We start from the raw sequence: 6,820 nt of genomic DNA, 5'->3' as shown, positions 1-6,820 counted from the left end.
AAAAAATCTTAAAATTTGTATGAAGACACAAAAGACCCCAAATAGCCAAAGCAATCTTGAGAAAGAAAAACAGAGCTGGAGGAATCAGGCTCCCTGACTTCAGACTATACTACAAAGCTATAGTCATCAGAACAGTACTGGCACAAAAATAGAAATACAGGTCAATGGAATGGGATAGAAAGCCCAGAGATAAACCCAAGCACCTATGGTCAATTAATCTACAACAAAGGAGGCAAAACAATAAAATGGTGGAAAGACAGTCTCTTCAACAAATGGTGAGTCACTTTGCTGTGCACCTGGAACTATCACAACATTGTTAATTGGCTGTACTCCAATATAAAATAAAAAGTTAGAAAAAAAAAAGAATGGAGAAAAAATCCTAGGTCCCTGATTTAAGTTCTTTCTGGTAGTTTACTATTTGTCTTTGTTTAATTGTAATAAAAACTGTACTTGGGGGGGAAAAAAAAAGAGTACTCATAAATATCTTGCTTCAGTGGTGGAGAATGATTAACCATAGACTAAATGGTGACCTGATTGTTTCTAACAAATTGAGATAATAGGAAAAATACATATATCTTTTATATATATAAAATGTTCCTGTTCCTGGCACAAAGCTCCTAAAACCCTTGTAAATTCCTAAGTGATAAGAACACTAGGAGCATCTTTTGTTTTAATGAGTTGACTTTGGGTGAGCTCCTGTATGGGGGCTGGTCACAGCAAGACCACGCCGTGATTAGAAGCTTGGAATTATCAGCCATCCTCCCCATCCTCCAGAGCGGGGAGAGGGGCTGGAAATGGAGTTAATCACTGATCATGCCTATGCAAGGAAGCCTCCATAAAATCTCAATTGCATGGCATTCAGAGAGCTTCCAAATTGATGAACACCTTCACACAAGAAGGGTGATACCCCCCAACTTCATGGGGATAGAGGCTCCTGCCCTCAAGACCCTCCCAGATCTCACCCTATATAATCTCTTCATCACACTGTTTATCTGTATCCTTTATCACACCCTCTAATAAACTGGTAAGCATAAGGGTTTCGCTGAACTCTATGAGCCACTCTGGCAAATTAATCAAAATCGAGGAGGGGGTCATGGTAATCTCTGATTTGTAGTCAAATTGAACAGAAGTTATGGGAAACCTGGGGGCCTACTACTTGCACTGGCATCTGAAGTGGGGAGCAATCTTGTGGGACTGAGCCCTTAACCTGTGGGATCTGATGCTATCTCCAGGTTGATAGTGTTAGAATTGAGTTAAATCGTGGGACACCACGCTAGTGTCATAGAGAATTGCTTGCTTAGGGGAAAAATCTCGTGCATTTGGTGACCAGAAGTGGCAGAAGTGAAAGGTTCTGTGTGCACAGTAAAGGAGATTCACGGGGAAGAAACACCAATTAGGAAGGACTGTAGACTTTTCCTTTACACAAATCTTAAAAGGAAGACCCAAAAGGCTAGAACCATTTCCAAATAATTTAACTGTGTCTCAGAACAAATTTAAGAATACTTAGAGAAATGCAAAAATATCCAATATCCAACAAGATAAAAACTCACAATCTCTGGAATGCTATCAAAGATTGCAATGAAGAAGAAAAGTATGACCCATGATGTGAAGAAAATGAGCCAATACAAACAGGCCCAGGAATGAAACCGAGCAGGACTCTGTGGGGCTCCTGGGCATGGAAGTCTTTCTGTTCCCCATTTCTTGTTTGTAGGGAATAGGCTCCAGCCTCCATGACCTTCCCTGAGTTCTAAAGGCAGATTAGAACAGTTGCTAATCAGGGAAGGGAGGGGATACAGAGACAAGAGAGGAGCTGCCAAGAAACAATAGTGAAGCCTTGGGACAGGGTCCTGGTTCTGCCTCAAGGGATACACATAACAATATCTTTAAGGTCTTTATAGAACTAAAGCCCCCAACAAGTGAAAGATGTCAGCATTCTTCATTCCAGATTAAAGTAACCAGAGAAACTCTTCAAGCAGCCCACCTGAGGCCAGATTTAAGGAACCACAGAAACTCATTAGATTACCTGAGACCAGATTAAAGGAGTGCAGTCCCTGCACACACCCTAATCTTATCGGCAACCCCCGTTCTTGAACCATTGCTAAAACTCCACACCAAATTCCCCTGGATTGGGACACACAGTTTTTCAGGGCATGGGCCCACTGTGTCCCCCTTTGCCTGGCAAAGCAATAAAGCTATTCTTTTCTACTGCACCCAAAATTCTGTCTCTGAGATTTGATTAGGCACCAGTGCACAAAGGGCTGAGCTTTCAGCATCAGGAATAATACAGATATTACAAAGAGCAGATAAGGAAATCAAAATGTTTCTATAACTATTAAGTACAGTCACAGAAGATATTTAAGAAAAGATACAAACCCAACTTCTAGTGACAAAAACTGCAATTTCTTGTGAGGAAAAATTCACTGGCTAGATTAATGGCAGGTTAGACTTGCAGAAGAAAAGATTGGTGACCTTGAAAACATAGCAATAGATGTTTGAATAAATTCCATAACAAGTTGTCACCGAATCTCTAAGGAGAAGATCACTCCCTGTTGACAAAAGTTACTATTAGTAACTTTATTATTAAGTATTACTCCTTAGTATTATTTCGTGAAACGTCCAGAATTTTGCCATACCAGACAACATGAATGATATTTACTTTACCTTGATATAGAAAAAAAAAATTTTAGCAGGGAAAATATTCCACAGATATCACTAAACATCTACTATAATGGATAAAATGAAAAAGGTCAGTACATAATTTCTTAGGGATGATATAAAACAACTGGAACGCTTATACACTGTGGGTGGGAGTATAAATATTTATAGAAATTTTGGAACACCCTTTGACATAACAACTAAAGTTGATCATAGCTAAACCATGAACTGAAATGGGACTTAAAGGAGGATAAATGAAACAGGAGAGGCTTTAAAAGGTCAATAATGATAGTGTGACATCAACTTGGTCTGTAACTAACTTACCAACTATACTGCTTGTGGCCCAAGGGCCAGGGAGTGTTTCTCTTTGGGAAAAGACTTCATGGGGGTTGATGGCACTTACACTGAACCTTAAAGGAAAGATAGGATTTAGACAAAGTTGAACTTATTATTTCAGCTATAGGGAATGAGGTAGAATTATGATTCTATACCCTGCTTACACATCTGAATCACTAGGAGGCTTTTAAAAAATGATTCTAAGGCACCAGGACAGCCTAATTAAATCAGGATCTCTGGGGGGTGGTATTTGAGCATCCATATTTTCTGAGATGTTCCTCCCTGACCAAAATGATTCTAAAAGGGAGCCTATATTGGGAATCGCTGGTGTAGAGTGCATCAATAAGGGAAGTTTAAATATTGATAGCAATGGTGTTTGGTGCTATAAAGGTAGATTAGAGATAGTAAATGGCCATGGATATAGCCACTGGGGACCGTTGAAAGGCAGTCATGCAATGGGGCATCAATAATCAGAATGGTGCTTTGAGATCTAGTATGGCACTGGCTTGTAAGATGGAATAGAGGTGGAAGGAACTAGATGTAAGTTAATGAAAGCATACTTCATTTGTAAAAAAGAAAATTTTCATATGTTCTTTTCTTTTTCTATACTTTAAGTTTTAAACTTCTCGAGTCCATTTTTTCTTTTGGCGTTTACACTTGGAAGGCTGGTCATTCTAATGACTGCCAGTAGAAAGCATCTCTGAAAGATAAGAGAATAGAAAATTGTGATTAGCTTTTTTTAACTCAGCATAGCTCTCTGGCGATTCATCCAAATTGTTATGTGTATTAAGACTTCACTCCTTGCTATTGCTGAGTAGTATCCATGGTGTGGATGTATGCTAGTTTGTTTGACCATTCCTCTATTAAAGGACATCTCTTTCTTTTTTCCAGTTTTGGATTATCATGAATAAAATGGCTATAAACATTTGTGTAGAGGTATTTGTGTGAAAGACATGTTCATTTCTCTGGGATAAACACTCAGAATTATGACTGGGTTGTATGGTAATTGTACATTTACTTAAAAAAAAAAGCCAGACTTTTCCAGAGTCACTATACTATTTTACATTCCCACCAGCAACGTATGAGTGAATCACGTTCTCCACATCTTCCCTGTATTTTGATGTCAGAGTTTTTTAATTTAGCAGTACTGAGGGTTGTGGAGTAGTATCTCACTGTGGTTTTAATTAGCATTTCCGTAATGGCTAAAGATGTTGAGCATCTTTTCATGTGTTTATTTGTCCTGTTTATCCTCTTCAGTGAAATGTATCTTCGTGATTTTTGCCCATTTTGTAATTAGAGTCTTTACATTTTTGCTGCTGGGTTTTTTTGTTTTGTTTTTTTTTTTCTTCGGTACGCGGGCCTCTCAGTGCTGTGGCCTCTCCCGCTGCGGAGCACAGGCTCCAGACGCGCAGGCCCAGCAGCCATGGCCCACGGGCCCAGCCGCTCCGCGGATGTGGGATCTTCCCGGACCGGGGCACGAACCCGTGTCCCCTGCCTCGGCAGGCGGACTCTCAACCACTGCACCACCAGGGAAGCCCTGCTGTTGGGTTTTGAGGATTTTTTTCTATATTATAAATATACATTTCCACCAACCCTTTCATCTAGATGTGGCCACAGAAATAATTCTCACTAATGTGAATCAAGGTGAGGTATGTCGCTGTGTCACTGGGCACAGACCTTCCAGAAATGGACTTGAGGCAGGAGATAGATGGGCCCCAGGCTGAAGAGCTGGAGTTTGTCCCCTGTGGACAGATACTCCAAGATGAAGAGGAGAAGGAGCTAAGCCCTGCCTAGATAAGAGACCATATATTTCTCATTTTCAAGGTCAAGGAGACCTTCCAGACTATACATGCTCAGAGAGGCTCTTTGGAGGTCAAAAAGGGGAGTGATGTCAACCTACCCATAGACCTCTTGGCTAGAATCCATCTTGGCTAAGAGATGCACACACACACATGGGAGGACCCTGAGATGTACCAAATATGGACTCAGAACCAGGCAAAGCAAGATGATTGGCCAAAGGAAACCCAGAAGAAATGCCCCATAAAAGTGATTCAAACTACCACGAGGGCGCAGCTCTCTCTTGAGCCTGCCCATGTGTGCCTATTCACACGTACTCTTTTTCCTCCTAATAAGCACTTTATGTGTTTCACTACTTTCCGTTTCTTTGTGGAAATTCATTTTCTGCAAAGCCGTACTGACCAGGGCCTTGTCACTGGCCACTGGTCTAGTGGTTAGGATTCAGCACTCTCACTGCCACGACCTGACTTCAATCTCTGGTCAGGAACCAAAATCCTGCTTCGAGCTGCTGCAGGCTGAGGACACCCAAGCTCACACATGTCTTCACAAAAGCTTTCGCCTTTCTCTATTTAGGTGAAAATATCAAGGAGACCTTAGACGTGGCGGCACAGCCTCAAGATAAAAGAAATCTATGTCCCTGAATTTCCAGGGAAGAAAGCTGCATTCTGACCAGTAACTCCTATATTCCACAGCTACATGAGTTATAAGTAAATATATACTGTGCTATCAATGAAATTTAGGGAGTTATTTACTGCAGCAGCTGTGTAACATATCTAGTTAGAGTGGCAGCCCCATTTTTTCATGTTTTTTGTATTCCTAATCATTTATCATCCAATCACACACCACAACAAAGAGTAGCCCCCTCTCGCCACAACTAGAGAAAGCCCGCGCGTGCGGCAACTTAGAACCCATGCAGCCAAAAGTAAATAAAGTAAATAAATAAATTTATGTAAAAAAAAAGAAAAATTATAATGGAGTAATCACAGTTCAACATACAAAAACGGAGTTGGGAGGCCATTGAGGGCCTGATTTCAGAACTATAGAACTTGAACTTTCTTTGTATTGTACCAGATCCAAGGACAGAGCAACATCTGCCAGCTCCTTCGGTTTCAAGGGGCCCCCTGGGCCCCCCTCCCCCCCCTTGCTTCCTTTTGGTTTCAAGTTTCCCCCTCCGACCTTGTGGCCTTGTGGTTATGCAACTATTTCAAATTCAACCAATCCTTGCTTGACAAGCAACCTCAACTTCTCCAATGATAATTCTTGACAAACAAATTTTGTAACTAACCAGGGCTTCTTGCTTTTGTCATTTATTAACTTCCTCCATTTTTTTAGCCTGGCAGGTCACAACTCCAGAGCTTCCTGAATCTGTGTCTCCAGGCTTTAGCTCTAACAATTCCCCGATAAATGCCTCTTTATCTCAACCAGGTCTTTGTTTCTGAAATTTCAGTTAATAAAAGCAGTATGTTAAGAAAACAGTGGCGCAATTAACCTGTATGGGAACTTTTTGTTTTAACATACTCATATTCTGCCAGACGGAGCTTGAGGATATTCAGACCCAGCTTAAAGGCAATTCTCCCCAAGAAAGTTGGGAGATTTGTGTTCCTGGAAAGGAGGGGGCCAGTTCCAGAGGGGGCCGTGCCAGTTCCAAAGGGATGTCTATCTTCCAATTAAGATACCAACCTGGGGTCGGGGTGCACTGAGACATAAAAAGAGGGAGGGACCCTGAACCAGGTCACTAGGGATGCCTGCCGCAGTCTCCCAGCCTTTCAAAGCCCTTAATCCCCAGACCACAGGGCCTGTCCTAAGGAATCTCCCACTCACTCCCTAAAATTGTGCAAACTCCCATGAAGAGGGCGGCTTAGGGGCCCAGGCATCTGGGGAGAAATCAGGTCAGATTTTTTGAAATCATCTGTCTAGGCCAGACGCTCACCCCTGTTGGGAAAGCCCTGGAGAGTTCACAGCCTGGGTGAGACCAAGGAAGGCGTTTTCTTCTTCCTCTTCTCGGTTCTCCCGTTGGCGGCTCCTCTTTTCA

This window comes from Physeter macrocephalus, chromosome 6 (assembly GCF_002837175.3).
Source record: "Physeter macrocephalus isolate SW-GA chromosome 6, ASM283717v5, whole genome shotgun sequence".
NCBI lineage: Eukaryota > Metazoa > Chordata > Mammalia > Artiodactyla > Physeteridae > Physeter > Physeter macrocephalus.
The sequence above is the reverse complement of the archived record's forward strand: the minus strand, read 5'-3'. Positions refer to the sequence as shown.